We start from the raw sequence: 17,077 nt of genomic DNA on the forward strand, positions 1-17,077 counted from the left end.
TATGTTTGTCTTGTTATGTTTCTACTGTCATCTGGTGTGTAGTCATTGAGGAAGGTTTTTGTTTATGGAAGAAGAATTATAATTTTTCCATTTCTGTACCTTTTCTGCTTCAGTAACATTGCTTTTATTTATTTATTCCACATTATTGGTGTTTTAAAAATAGCGTTTTATTTTGAAAGTAACATTTTCTTTAATTCAGATTTATTTATGTTATTTAATTAAAGATTTATATAAAATTTCCAATTGTGTGGTTTTCACGCTCCTTTAGAACAGGTCGAGATTTATCAAAGTTTTCAGATTTCGAAGTTTGGGTTGGGGGGATGATGTAGATTTATGGGATGTAAAAAGTTCAGCGAAATTGCTGTGATGTTATTGCGTGGGTTGTTTAAACTGTTTATTTGACGTAGATGCCCTAGTTAGAGAATCAGTTTATGTACTGATAGAACAATGAGAAGACGTAGCAGCCTTGGAATACTACAAGCCAGGAGGAGATGTACCAGCAATAAGAATTAGGCGGGGTTCAAAACTTTCACAGACTGTATTTCTTTCTTATGGGTCTGATAAAACAGAGTGGCGATGCAGGCAAAAAATTAAACATTAGAACAGTTTGCGTACTGACAGAACAAAGAAAGGTCTTAGCCGCCTTGTAATACTACACGCCAGAATGCGAGCGAAGAAGTCTTGGCTTTTGAGATTTGCCAATTACCAAAAGTTCGCGCTTTTTGGATCCATTCATATTAGCACATTCTAGAACGGTGAGTCGCACTTTTGAAAGTTTACCACCAGAGCATTTTTAAATTTTAAATTCTAATGTTTGGTTAGATGTCATTTTATAAAATAATCCAGCTTCATCAGAGTTGAATATGTCTTTCTCTTCATAGTTAAGGGAGATATCATTCCAAACATTTCTTTTCCAATCCTCAATATCAGATAAGGAAACACTTCCCGACTCTCTGATAATTTTTCCTGAAATTATGTTATTCCGCTTTTTAAACCTGCCTAACCAGCCATTCGAGCACACAAAAGTAATCTTATAAAATCTCCTAGCAAATTCATCGGTTTCGGCTTGAAGCATTTGTCCTGATACTGGAATATTGCGGCTTCTTTGAATGCTGAACCACTTCAGTAATGCTTCTTCCTTTAACATCCTTATGATTTACTTTTCTTTACTTTTTCTGCCATATAAATTTTTTTCATGAGCAGAAATTGTTGATTGCCTATTTTCCCATATGTTACAAGCTGTAGATTTGAGTAATTTATATTCCTTGCAAATATCAGCTTGATAGCATTCACTTTCAATTTTTCTGATTATGCCCATTTTACCATCAATGGAGAACGTTTTATGTTTACTGCTCGCCATAGTTGAATTTGAGACACTTATTTGCAGACTTTTTTTAACTGAACTGAGAGTAAAAAGGAGTTGAAATGAGGGCCTTATCAACACAAATTAGTGTCCAACCCGCTGACCAATAATGAATAATTACACACTCCCTCTGACAGAAAATGCATTTTGATCCCACTGACCCCTTACAGGTGCATCATCTGCCTGGGTTGGAAAAATCTGCTTGGTTTGTTTAGGGATAGGAAAGTGAGATAAAAGAAGCAAACAAGAAAAAATGCTTATCTCTTACATACCCATCTATGGATGGTTTTAAAAATCAGTACATGTATTTATTCTGAAGTGGAATCTTTAAAATTATTACAAAAAAAAAAAACTGAGGAAAAAAGTCAGTCGAAGACAGAAAAAAGTTGGTTATATCCAACTTTCTCACTTTTTTGGTTCACTATATCCACAAAAAATAGCATTGTACGCGTATAGCAAGGGACCGAAAATTTCGTTCACTATTTCTGGAAGTTCACAATAAGCCGCGTTCACTATAGCGAAGTTTGACTGTAATTAAATATAATAAATACTTAATAAAAGTTATTTTTTCATGGAATTTTCTTTGAATAAACAATCTTATAATTGTAGGCAAAATCTATTTTAATTATCAAAAAAGTGATCAAGATATGGTAAAATAAGCAAAAAGTAAAATTAAGATTAAGGAATTCAAAACTGAAGCGCTCTCTTGACCAACTATTGGGACCCATTTCCCAGATTACGACTACAGCCTATATTTCAGGGGTCAGAAATCTGAATGCATTGAAAATAAGGTTTATTCAGAGAAAGTGCATTTTGTGTCTGATTTCATAACTTAAAATATCGTCTGCGTTTATTAATTAGCATACTTGAGGTCATCCCCTCGAGCGATTAAGAGTGAGTCTTAGAACGTGAAATCCGATCATTAGATCAAAAGTTATTCTGGGTGTTTTTTTTTGGTGGACTGTACATGCATATTTTTCTGTAAGACAAACCAGATTTTGTCTGTTTCAAGATCTTGTAAACTTTGTATTTAAAATATTTAGATAAGTATTCACAGTACTGAGTGACTTATATTCTATTAAGATTGTATTTTATTATTATACCTCGCCAAAAACATAATCTTTTAACTTTATATCTGAAAATACAACAATGTCTATTTACTTTCAACAATTTTAAATTTTAATATTTTCAATAACTGTGAGGCTCATTTCTAATAACTCTAACTGATTGTTGAAAGCTATTATTTAATAAATGTTTCTACAATGTGCAATATTTTTATGTATTGTTGGAAGATTAAAGCAAAGGAAGAGCATAAAAAATGCTCATTCTATTTTTGATGCTTGCCTGTGTAACATTGAAAACATGAATAGCTTTAAAAAACTGTTTAAAAAAGAAAAATCGAAAGATGATTTAAGAGGTAAATTTAGCAAGTTAACTTCTTTAGTTTACTATTTTCGTAATTGAGGTTTATATTTTCCAAATGACACTATTTTATTTAGCATTAAAAATGTCTGAACATTCAAGTTGAAAAACTAAGAAGCAAAATTATTTATAATATTAGCATAAAGAGTGCATTAGTATTTTTTTGTATTCAATGAACAGTTGGAGATTTCCCCCTAAAACGGTTTAAAAAATCATTAATAATTAATAATTTTTCTGTTTGTCTTTCAATTTCTAACTAATTTTTGACATGAACTAAATACCAGCCTTTCTTTTTTTTTACTCTTAAACAACCCCTAGTAATAAAAATAATCAACAATCATCTAATAATATTATTCAAAGTTTATGTTCGCAAATATCGTTCATTTTTAAGTTCTCTCGCAAGATACATTTAATACTGAGGTTATTATTTCGAAATAAAAATAGCTAATAGTTAAGGAAAAATTATCTTTATTTCTATCAGTTATTGATTTATTACTATGTAGCAAAATTATCAATGTTTCATGTCTTGGTACTAGGGCTTTAAGTGTAAATTTTGGGGACATTATCAATATTACTCTGCATAATGGCGAAAAAAAGACAAATGCTGGGAATGCGATTTTTATGTACGTAAAACTTATGGCTTTATATCTTGATTTATATTATAGTCTAGTTGTAATCTCTTGCCACCTATGGGTAAGATGACGAAATATACTATTTTTGGTGAAAGGGAATATTTTTTCACATGCCCAATTAATTATTATTCATTTATTTTTTTTATAAAAAGCACAAAAGTGGAAACAAGCCATTCTGTAAGTATGATATTTTTAAGTAACTTACATACTACATTTAGAAAAATATTTGAACTATCAGTTCATGTCCTATAACTTTTAAATACTTATCGTTCATAATTTTGAACAGGGATGCTCCTCTTTCTACAAAAGTTTTAAGAAATTTGCAGTGAATTAAATAATAAAACTTGTAAAATAAGAATAATTATGCCTACTCTTTCAAGGTGATACCGCAAGATAACTGCAATAAAGTTTAATTTCCTGTAATTTGAATTTTTAATGTGTAGTGGTAGAAAAATTACTTATGCTTAAAAGTACTGAAATAAAAATAACTTAAATTTCTTTACCAGTAGAAAATAGTTTTTTACAAAGCGGAGCAGGTTGACATCTCTGTTGCCGTCGTATAATTTTAAAAACTAACTTACTGGCATTTCAATTTTAATGTAATATCAATATTCCTTAAGTCACTCCATCGTGTCAACAAATTCTTTCAATTCATCTTACAATATTTGTTTTAGTCAGACTCTCTGGTTGTCCATGTCTTTTGAACCTTTTAGTTTTTTAAACTATTTGTGATTCTAATATTTTGCTTCAATTTATCATATTCATTTTCTGATTCAGAGTTAAAATGAATATTAACTTCTGTGCTTTAGGTTAAAGTTACGCTAATTAGGTTCGGTGCTCTTTGTTAAAGGCGTTTTACTATGCCTTTGTATTTTTGTTTTAAATTTTTTCATATTGTACTTTTTATTTTATGTGCCATTCTTATTTGTTGTTAATGTAATTTTTTGTGTTTTATGTATGTTTAATGTATGTTTTGTATGTAGAATGCACGTTCTACTCTGTGAACTTGAATAGGGCGGGTCGAGATACGAATAAACTGTTCCTTAAGTAAGATTTCTGTGAGTATAATTATTTACGTTTTTCAGGGAAAACTCATGATGCAGAAATATGTATTTGATACATTTTGAAAGAGAGTATTAAAAATTAGTTATGTTATTTTGAATTGTAAACTGATCAATTGAAGTCTGTAAATTTAATTTCAGAGACTAGTGTTGTCCGAACAACCTGGTTTGGTATCTTTAAGAAGAAGAAGAAAAAGAACCAAACTGTGGAGGTTCCAAATTTGGATAGCACTGATGAAAATGGCTATAAGGAAAAGCCTGATGAGAATGGCTTCAATGAAAAGCCTGATGATGAAATTGCTCAAATGAGTAACAACAAAATTGAGCAAAAAGATTTTGTGGAAGCCGATATATCTGAAGATCCATCTTGCCTTCCTGAAAATGGAGAATCGGCTTTTGAAACGGAGTTTGTCCGATTTCCGGACATTGAAAATAAATTTTGTGATGAGGCTGATATGCCACATACTAAAACCTGCGCTTTTGGTGGTGCTGGAGCGAAAAATTATGAGAAGGATTTGAAGAAAAATCAACCAGGTAAATTATTATTAACAAATTTCCTTTTTTTGCAAAGCAAGCAATTTAACAGCAGTCCCACGAGGACAAGGAAGTCAATCATGAATTTTACTAAAACTGAAAAGTATACAGCTGTTTTACATAATAGATATAGTAATAAAGACAATTAACGTTTTATTAATAACCTACTGGGGTGAAACTGTTTAACCGTTGCAGTTTTAGAAATTCAAAATTGTACATAATAACGTGTTTTTTTAAAATTTATTTTGCGTAGTATGCTATTTAAAATTAGTAGAATGCTCAAAATGAGAACAAAAAGTATTCTGTTTTTGCATTTAAAAAATTCATCCAGTTCCCTTTAGGCGGCTTCTTAAGAGCAAATTCGAGCACAGAACTATATCTGCTTTTAGGGTCTTAGCTGATGAAAAATCCTGAGCTAGCCTTCTTGATGACCAGCTTTTCTCTCACGTTTCCCCCCTTCCCAGAGCTGAGGGAGTTGCTTGCTTTCGAATAATTACTGGACATGAATACTTGCAGGCCCATCTATTTAAAATTAACCTGGTCAATTCACTTCTTTGTGTGCTCTGTAACACTTCGCCTATGACTGGGGAGCATCTACTTGATTGCCCCTCTCTTCTTGACATTCGTTCCTGTGACGACCTTTGTGCCCTCTCACCTTCCGGAGCTACCTCAGTGTTGTATTGGACTGCAAGATACCTTACGTCTGAGAAGACGATGGCGGGCGTAATTTAAAAAAAAAAAAACATTTAAAAAATATCCTACCTGACAAAAATTCGGATTATTTGTTTACCAGATTTATCTGCTATATATTTTATAAGAATTTTTTATTTTTTTATTACCATAATTCTTCTTTCCCTTTTAAATTTGTATTCCTTTTTACTCACTATTCCTTATGAGAATTGAGAGTTTTCATTCTGTATTCTTACAATTTGATTTCATATAGTTGTTTACATTCATCTGATGGAAAGTAAGTGATATGGAATTATAATAGTGAATTTTTATTTAACAGACGCAGGAACCATACTGAGACCTTTAAAACGATGTTTTATTTAGAAAAAAATAGATAATAAGGCAAAAGTGCTAAGAATTAAAATAATTTTAAAATATTTCGTTTCATTACAAAGAACATCTCGTAAAAGTGTTTTTACTAGTAAATGAATTAAAACTTGTAGCAAGGTGCATTTTTTTCAAAAAATAAAAGCATGTTCAGTATTGATTCTTGATATATTTTATCAACTTAATATCTTTGAATACATATTGTGTTATTCATCCACTGAGAGACTTGAGCTTCAAAACTTGATCAAGCCACTAATATAAAAAAAACAGACAAACAAACTGGATTCTAGAGAAAAAAAAATGAAAGAAACTAGTAAGAACAAATATGATAGTTCAGCGTATTATAAGAATGCTATAAATTTAGACAAATAAAATTTATTATAACACAAAAAAGTAAAAAGTTTTTCATGCTTACTTAAAAAAATATTTTTTTCCTTTCTTGAAATTGTAGTTGTAAATAAAATATCTGATTTCTTGCAGTCATTATGATTAAAATGTGATTTAAAAACTCACTATATTTATAAGAAGTTGTGATGATATTTTAATAGTTATTTTATAAAACTAAGTTTTACTACATTTCATTACATTAACTTTGACGGAAACTACAATTGTTTTAGTTTCTGAAGAAATTCATTAAACACAATTTTCTTTCCAGTTCCTACTTTTTAGCTTTTATTTTAAGGAAATTTTAAATAAATCAGAAATTAATGTTATCAATTAAATTAGCTTCAAATATAAATTTGATCGCAATTATAAACTGTTTAACAAAAGGCATGATATTCCTTTTTTTCACAAAGAAAAAAAGAATTTATTTTACTTAAATTGAATAAGCAAACTTCAACTGGGACAGTGTTTTTTGCTCCAGATCTTGTTATCTTTGCAATTCATATCATACTTAAAATTCTGGTATAACTTATAACGCATAAGTAACCGTCCATTTGAAGGTACAGTTGAAGATATTTTTAACGTTCAAACTTATTTTTCCAGGTAAAGCCTTGTTTGGAAAGGCAAAGAAAAACAAAAAGATTGAAGAGAGTGCATTGAAGAAGGCTTTTTGCCACCATGTGGCTCTGTTGATGGACATAAAACATCACATAAAGAGGAAGACCACTAATCCTCGCAGTTTATATGACAAGCTCAATTCAGAGGAAGTCATTTTGTCAAGCCGCAATTTGCTGAATGAATTGCGAAAAATTGATGAACTTCAGAAATATGGACAGTTTTTCTTTAATTAAAAGGTGAGAGAAAAAATTATTTCTATACTTTGCAACAAGGGTACTTGGCAACAAATCCTGCTAATCTACCCTTTTCTATTTTAATTGAAATTATCTCTTCAAAAAAATTCTTATTTTTAAAATGGACAATCACAAAATTCTTTCTTTGAAAAAACAGAGTCAATGTGGTAATTTGAACTGTGTTTCCATGAAAAACATGATTTTTGTTCGACCGAGTGTACCCAATTTGAGTAATTTTAAATTAAATGAATTAGGAATAGGATTTTTAAAAATTTGAATAAAACAAGACCTTTCACAAAGATGAGACAGGTAACTAGTTTATACAGATTTTCAAGTAATCACAAAAATGGGACCCTATTTTCTCAAACTTACAAAATTATGAGTAAATTTTCTATAATTTTATTAAAAAATTCCTAAATTTCTACTATTAATTCCTTTTGTCCTAAATTAGTAGACTTATATAGACTACTCTCCTAAACTTTTACAAGACTACTGTCCTAAACTTTGACAAGACTACTGTCCTAAACTTTGACAATTCTAAATAGTAGCCCTTAGATAAAGAGGCATTTAATTTGAGAAATATTTCTGCAAGAAGTCTTTGAAATTTAAATCAAATTTGAAGTTATATTTGGAATTGGAAAACCAACAACATTTGATAGAAAATGTTCAAAAAAAATAAAAAAAACTTAATTCATTAAGGAAATCACAACATTAAATTTCTCCAAAAATATATATATAAAATCCAAAGAAAATAAAGAAAAACTATTTAGTTAATGACTGCTGCCTTGTTTTCCTGGAGAAAAAATAAGGTTAAACTAACACTGAAGGTATGTAATTAGAAGTGACTTTTAATTTACTTGGATAAAAGAATATAATAATTAAATATGGAAAAAATGTATGAATAATTTGACATTTTACTGGTATTAAATTTCATCAACATAACTCAAATAAACAACCATTCTTCAAACAATTATGCTTTTATATAGGATTGGTCACGCCATGACAATATACAAATGCTATGAATCTAACAATATTTTTTCTTTAAACAGTTCAAGTTAAGCTTCTAAGCATTAGATTTTATTCAGTTAAAATTATTCAAAAACCATGTTAGTTCATTAACTAACATACTTTAATACACAATATAAATAAGCATAGAAATGTTTTTCTGTTTCTTGAAAAAAAGAAAATATGTAAAATAAAAAGCAATATCGTTGGAAAAATATCTGATCAGTATTTTTACCTACCACCTAAACTACTAAAACTTAGCATGGTTAAAAGTAAAAATTATTTGAATTCGTTTGACGTCTTCTCCTTTTCGTTCTATTTCTAGCAAATTACAACATGAATTACCGGCATTATACATTTGCATGATAATTTTCTGTGAAATTTCAAATTGTGAAAAAAAGAGTTATGTTTTCTACTTCTATTTTTCGCCATAACTAAGTTTCCCAAACGCAAAGGTTTTTTTAATTATATTTTCGAGTCATGTGTAGGCTCTACACAAAGAAATTTACGTTTTGTAACTATATATCTTGTCCTTCTTCCTGCAATATCTTTTGTAAAAAATGTGACTGAAATAAGAGCAATTTTTATTATTTTAAAATGATGAAAACTTCAGACTTCATCAAAAAGGCAGCAATGATTTTTTAAAAGAAAAATAGCAGCAAAAATATTTAGTTCTTTATCAATTGAATTTGCAATCAATATCACTGATAAAATTATTTTGAAATTTTATTTTATTACTACCCCCCCTCCACCAAAGATAGAAAGAAGATCAAATACCATATTTTTTATTTTATTCTAAAAAATATGAGCACTAAAAAAATAGAGTATAAGAATTTAACAAAACTTTGTGATGCGGCTTCTTATTCTATATATCCACCAAATAGAAGTTAACATTGCAGTAACATAATGCTTGGGCAACATTGCTTATGAAATGCTCATTACGTATGTTACACTTATTTAGTTTTAAATCTTTTTATGTGTTCCTTAAAAATTCCTTAAAAACAATATTTAAGAAGAAATATACGCAAATAGGAAATATATTTGAAAATAAACTTTAGAAAATTGTAAGCATTGTTTCTTATTAAAATTTTTTAAAATCTTTTTTAATTTACTGATTTATGCAAACATTTAGAAGAAGAATATTTTCTTATTTTTTTTTCAAGAACAAAATGATTCCTCGTGCACCACTGAAAAACTACAACACGAGGCTTACAGACGGAAGTATGGTAGCAAACAATGTAGGATATTTAAACAGAAATACATACTAAAAGGGTATGTAAAATTTAGAAAAGAGAAATAATGATAAAAAAAATAAATAAAAACATTTACGAAAAGGATGAGAAAAAAGAAAAATTAAAATAGTGCACAAAACAAAGTGATTTATAAATTTGCATTAAAAACTGAATCAATGAATTTGCGGAAAAGTTTGAAGATGGTTTTGCTTCCCACAAAAGTGCGAAGAGGGGGTGGAAAGGACTTTAAGGCAATTATTAAGTTTTTTCTATTTTTCACAAAATGTGAGCATTTTACAATAAAATGCTCGACTTCTTGTGTTCCTCCAATATTGCAATCACACTGATCACTGGAACTAAAGCCAAATGCAGAAGAATATTGTGAAAAAGAATGGTTAATATTATAATTGTTACTTAAGTTTCAGTGTAATATTTTAAAGTTAATTTTTAATATAAATTTTTTTTTCTTTTCAGTCTAAGGAAACATCCAAAGTGGAAAGTTGTTTTGATGATTTTCTGAAATTATTATTTATTATTATATATTATGAGTTGCACTGTGCGTCCCTAAATTTCTTACACTAAATAAAACCCTTTCGGCCAATTGATTTTTTTCATTATTAGAAATTGGAGTGATTTTTTTCTATATTTTAAATAGTTTATCAATATGGAAGAAATAACATATATTTCATTATTTTCTCTACACTATTGCCCTTACTACATATTTTTTGAATCTGGTAAACAAGTAGAGAGAAAATATGCTGATTTCTTAAGTTTCTTTAAACGAGCTAAAACGTCGGTTGCACTGTTTTCTGCGAAAGGTATAAACTTTTCATCTTGGAGTTAGACTACCTGTTGGCAGCATGGTAAGCTGCCCCAATAAATGCACATAATATAGGAATAGACGATTTAAATAAAAAGATTGAAACCAAAAAACCCAAAAATGATTTTTGTTTGACGTTTCGTTTGTTTGTTTTTCTTCAAAACAAGGGTTTTTTTAAACCAAAAACGTTTGTTTCTAACTTTTTATTTAAATTGCTTACATAAGAAAAATTTGGTTTTAGCTGCTTTTAGCACTTTTCCAGTTTGAATTATTATTTTACAGTTGTTTTCTTAAAGTTAAAATTTGCTTAAATCTATTTCATACTTTGATTGAATAGAAGTATTAATTAGTATTAAAATGTAATGCTAAAATATGCAACTCTTAATATGAATTTTCGGAATTCTTATAAAAATGTAAACAGAAAAAAAATTCTTTGGAGGTTGTAAATTAATATTTAACGATAAAAAAAAACCCAAAATGCCTTGAAGATATGAAAAATCATGCGACGAGAGACGACAATAATAAAATGTAATAAAATAAACAACAAATCAGGGTCAACTTGCGTGTGGAAATAGAGACGATTATTAAAAAAACGAAGTTTCAATCTGGAATTAAATTTGTTTTGATATTTATTACATCAGCTGCTCTCTGGGTAAAATTTGTATACTTTTTTTGATTTTTTCATTACGGATTATTACGTTTTTGCTACGTTTACGATTTCGTTTCTTTTTGTTTCCGTTTTGATACAGATTCTGAAATTTGTATTAGCAGTCCTTACTAAACATCTTAGATAATCTTCTATAGCTTGTAATTTTCCTACACGTTATAGAATGTTTTTAATATTTTGATGAAATTTTAGAAAATTGAGAAGTATATTGGTGTTTTATGTCTTTTATTTCTTTTATAAAGTCTACTTAATGTTGTGTGAGTGGGAGGGGGGGAACTGACATGAATTAAACTAACGCGAGCCTTTGTTGTTGACTTATGCCTGTTTAGGTAGAGGGGGTGCGAATGTTCTTGTTTTCCAGTGGCGCCATCTATGGCCAAGAATTCGACTTCTGCCACACCATACGTCAAACCCGTTTATAGGGTGAACCCATTCATACATCCATTCATTCATCCACAGATCGTAATTTTGACCTGAATCAGAGAACGATCGTTTTCCAATCCAGTATCCCCAGAGGTTCTGGATTGGTTTGTTATGGCCATTGAATAATGAAATAAAATTAAATTGCGAAAACAAACTATTTATTTAAAACTTTGAAAGAAAAGCAGACCTAGAACATACTTGAACTTCCAAAATAGGTTGGAAAAGGAGCTATGCGCCCTGAAGCTCGCATTAAAGCTAAAGAAATAAAAATAAAATACGACGCTTGAATTCTAAGGTAAACACGCTATGCGAAATCACTAATCCAACTGACAATCAGACAAAATATTCCAGTTAGCAAGAGTTTCAGAGCGCATGCGTTACAAAGCAACAAATAGGAAAAGATTTCTTCTATCAAGTTATTGTTAAATTATTCATCTAAGGTTGAACGAATGTTTTCCACTTTTCACCTCTGCGTAAATTTTTTGTATTTAAACATAAGAAAAAAGAGATCTAAAATTATTGCTGAAACGTTAATGCAACAAAAAAGCAATGCTGATACGTCGTAGCTGAAACACCTTTCCCATCTGTTTTATAAATCATTGAAAAAAACTTATAATATTATAAATTGATTTTTAAAAGTATTTTACTAGTTTTTTTTTTGTTAGAGTTGGTAATTAGTTAATATGTCAATAAACTGTGTTCATCTGTAAATATAACAATAAATATTTGATATTTTAAAGTATGACGTAAAGTTATTGCCTTTTCTAGATTTTAAATAGGAAAAAAATGATGCTTTGTCTAATTTGCTAATTGTACAGCCTATTACAAAATTTCCTTTTTCATCATTTTAGAAAGATATTTAAAGCATGTCACAGAAAATAATTGACGTTTTAATTATAGAAAAATAAACTCAGTGAATACTAGTTTTAATACAAGTCAGATTCTAAAACAAAAATCGCAAGTGGGATTTTAAATTTTGACATGAATAATGTTGAAAGCAAGCAAACTAATCACTGTTCGTGTTTTATAAATTTTATATGTGCGGTACGTCGCTAAATAAAATGTCTATACTTGTAAATTGAGAGCTGAATTTAGGTGGATGCATTAAAAATAAGTAACTTTCTAGTTGAAAATAATAAATTGTTTATTATTGGTATTGTTTATTATTGCTTTTAATTTATTGCTGAGAATAGTCCTAACAGTAACATTATACTGTGTTCAAAATACACTGTAAAATATTCGGGATCAAATTACGGTTTAAAGTACTGGCACTTAGAGTGCATCCTCCATAAAATCTTTCTTACCGAAAAATAATCTTTTACAGTAAAATCCACTTTTCTAGTAAAATATTATGCAGCATATTTTATAGTAATATTTATTTAATTAGAGTAATACAGTGATTTTACAGTAATTATTACTGTAAAAAGTACGCTAAAATCATATTTTTTTGTTTCGTTACACGTTCCAGTAAACATGGTTTTTACAATAAAAAGTACCTTCATCCTGAGATCCTGTTTTGTTTACCCTTTTTTTTCTTCCCGAAATTTTTTACCGTGTGTTAGCACTTTAAACAGATCAAATATTTTTTGCACAATATAATGCAAATATTTCTTATTTGTTTTATCATTTACATCGCGATTGAAGAAAATTTTAATACTTGTAAATTTAAAATTATTTTTATTGACTATATTCACTCTAAAGTCTTCAAATATAGCTTTCGTATGTATAATATTTGAGAATTTTTCCAAAAACGGCTCTTCTGTAATCAGAACTCAAGTGAAAAATAGACGAAAAAATATTATTCGTCTACCAATGCTGCTATTTAAAATTGTAAAGAATTTACATTTAGTTATAAATTATCAAGATATATTTCTTTAAAGATGAGCCTGTTTTCAACAGAGAATAAATTTTAAAACCGTTTTCTAAAAGATTTGTATTTTAAAGAGCACACTAGATTTTAACAAATGACCAATAAATTTCTGCTCTTTAGGTAATGCGATAAATTTTGTTTTTATACATCACATTTTCTCTAAACAAGAGTTTCGAAATTTTTGGATTTTTACTTGCTTTGTTTTAGACTGTTTATTAAAGGGAATATTCGTGAAAGATCTGTAATTCTAACATTGCTTTAGAAAACGAAAGTATTATTTTTTAAAATAAAATGAACTTAGTTTTATCAGATAATAGAATGATACATTTATCAAAAGAGTAATCTTTTTTAAATAGTTCAATTTTTGAATATTTTTGGAATTTAGAGTAATTTAAAAGGGCAAAATTAATGCACTCCAAAAATATCAAATGCTTTTCTCAAGTTAGAATAAATTTTAAAATTGCCAGCTGAAAATCCAAAGAAATGAATGTCTTTAAATGAATATACTATACACTAAGAAGCTATTTACAAATATATGAGCTTTATTTACTGCAATAAATTTTGCATTTATGTGACATATTTTCCCTATACGACAATTTTTCACACTTAGGCTTTTTGCTTTAGTTTTGTTTAAGATTGTTTATTAAATGAAATAGTTACAGAAGATCAATAATTTTAACTTTACTTTGAACAAAGCAAAAAAAAAAAGAAGAAAAAAACATACGTTTCCAAACAAAATAATACACTCCCAAATAAATTGTACTTAACTCCGTGAAAAAATCAGAATGATTGTTCTATCAAAACAATAATCTTTTCTAAATAATTCGATTTCTAAAATTTAAGGGATTCAGAGCAATCTGAAATAGGAGAATATATGTATTTCAAAAATGCTAAATGATCTTTTCTTCGAAGAATAAATTTTGAAATCGTCTGTTCGTAGTTTTTTTCTGTTAAGATCATATATTCTAAGATACGATGCAATTTTAATGTAATAAATTTTACTTCGATGCATCATCGCCAATATTTGTAATAAATGCAATAATAAATGCAATATTTGTAGGAGATTTATAGTTTTTATCATTGCTCTGAATATTAAAAAAATATGAATATAAACAAATGAATTTAATTTTCATTAAGACATTCTTTCTCAAAAAAATGTTTTGCACTCTAATTTGTTTAATTTCCTATTGCATGCATTGTTATTCTGTAACAAAATGGTTGTATAGTTTTTTTCTGATTGTAATAATATTTGTGTATGAAAACTCCAACTGTACTTTGGATATTTTACAATTTAATATATACTATTACAGGAGTAGATTCATAAATTGAGTATTTCATAAAAACAGTTTTACTATGAATTTAATGGAATTAACTAAGAAATAAGCAATATTTATTGACATGGATATCATCTATATTTATATAAATAAATTCACTAAATATTTTTAAAAATGTACAGTTGGTATAATAAGTCAATGCAATTATTCATTTAATGATTATTAGAAATATTTTTATTTATGATAGTTTTTAAACTTAAATAATATTGCTATTTATAACAAATAATTCCTAAAATAGATTTATTAATTTACATTCATTAACAACCCTAGTAAAAATATACAATTTTAGAATAAAATTTTTTTATGAATCTTTATTAACATGCAAATTATTAATAAAGTAGTTATAATAATAAACAGTTTATAAGAAATATAATCTATTTCCCTGTACCGGTTTTGGAAATATTTTTATATTAGTTTTTAAAAACATGCATATTTATATCATCATTATTTATACATATCCATAAAAATAGTTTTTGTTATACTCTTTTGAAAATAAGATAAAAAATTTCTTTATGAATATATTTATTTTCTTATGAATATTTATCTACCTTAATAGTATCAGTGACTAAATTCATGACGGAGTTGGATCAAACATTACCGGAGTACATTATCGAAATTTGTAATAATGCATTAAGAAAAATATGAAAACTTTTGTTAGATCATTTATTAAGAAAAAACTTTGAAAGAAACCGTTTTAGGAAAATAGGCAAGAAATAAGTGAAGAAATTTTTTTTCGTGAAAGTTTACGCTGAAATATTTAGCCTTTCTTTCAAGAAATGTTTTTTTTATAATGTCAAAATCCTTAAAAGGGAATTCATCTTGCTTCTTTTTTCGAGACAGGTCAGACGCAATGAGCGTTTTTCCAATCATTTTCAAACAGGTTTTGACATATGCCTCATATTTATAAGAATGTTATTTTTAAATCTTTTCTTGTCAATTGTCTCGAAAAACAATGATACGCTTTCTTTCCGTTGCGTTTAAAAAACAGAAAACTGAAATAAAGAGCATAAATCACGCATCTGAAGGAGATTTCAAAATAACAGTTGAAGAACCGAAATGTTTACAAATGGTTCTTTGTGCCAAAATATTTATCTCCTATGTGTTTATTGAATATTTTCTCATGATATTCTTATGTATTTGGCACAGTTGCATTTAATGTACACAATTCTAAAATTAATTGACATTTATATCCCAGTGGAAATCAAGTACGTTAAATTTTGAGCTGCTTGCTTTCCTTGTAGCAAAACCAGTTTTATTATATTATTAAGCACGGAAATGCTGTCTGAGAGATAAGATTTCTAGAAGTGTGCCTATCAGAGAACTAATATGAATACTGTTCATATAAATACTATTGATAAGAATAATATGGATAAGAATAATATGGATATGAATAATATTACAAAAAAACTACAACATTCATGCATCCTATTATAGAAATGTTTCTAAAAATGCACCAAAAGCTCAAAAGGATTTTTTCTGATAGAAATTCTATAGATAGGATTAGTTATAAATAGGATAGGGATCTTTTTCGTTATCCATCTTCTTGAGATTTTAAAAAATGGCGGTGTGCTTGAAAAACATAGTTACAAAAACCAGAGATATTTTTGAATGAGACTTTAGCAATCGCTTATTAAATTGCTTGTTAAATTTCTCCGATTTAATTAATTTCCGGACATACTACAAAATAATGTTTCTATTCAAGAATAACAATACATTTTTAAACAGAGTTTAAGTCGGGCATGCTCGTATTGAGATGTATTAATACATATGCCAAACTAACAGAAATTTCCAAAAATAGTTAAAAATAAGTTATTTAATTATTATTTTACTATATTTAAACAAAACTGACACAATAACTATAAATAAGACTGTATTTAGACTGCTAATTGGGAGAAAAACCGTTTTTTAACTGTTTTCACCTTATACGGTTAAGCGTCCAGAATTTTGTCACGCCAACTAGTCCCACCAAATGAAACCACTTAGCTCCTTGCAGATGGGTACATATTATAGCCGAGAGCCAATATGCAAATCTCATGGACAACAGAACGGGGGTTCGAGCCTCTAAATTTTTTTGCATCCTGCACTCCCCAATTTATGATCATGAGCTATTATAATATGATACCCTTACTCACGCATAGATTGGCAGCACCGTAAATCTGCTGAACTATCTCCAATGCCCAGTTAAATTTCCTTTTTGCTGTTTTGAAACCATATTAGTTGAAATTGATTAAAATACAGTATAGTTTGGTATTAATGAATTATTAATCATACTAGTTATAAATGGTTTCAAAATCGTAAAGGTTAAAAATATTCTTACCGTAATTTTTACGGTTAAATTGAGGGATTGGCTGCTGCTGGTTATTTTACTCTAATTTTAGAATTAATATTTAAACAGTGTAATGTAAAAGGACTTTAATAAATTA

This window comes from Parasteatoda tepidariorum, chromosome 9 (assembly GCF_043381705.1).
Source record: "Parasteatoda tepidariorum isolate YZ-2023 chromosome 9, CAS_Ptep_4.0, whole genome shotgun sequence".
Taxonomy (NCBI): Eukaryota; Metazoa; Arthropoda; class Arachnida; order Araneae; family Theridiidae; genus Parasteatoda; species Parasteatoda tepidariorum.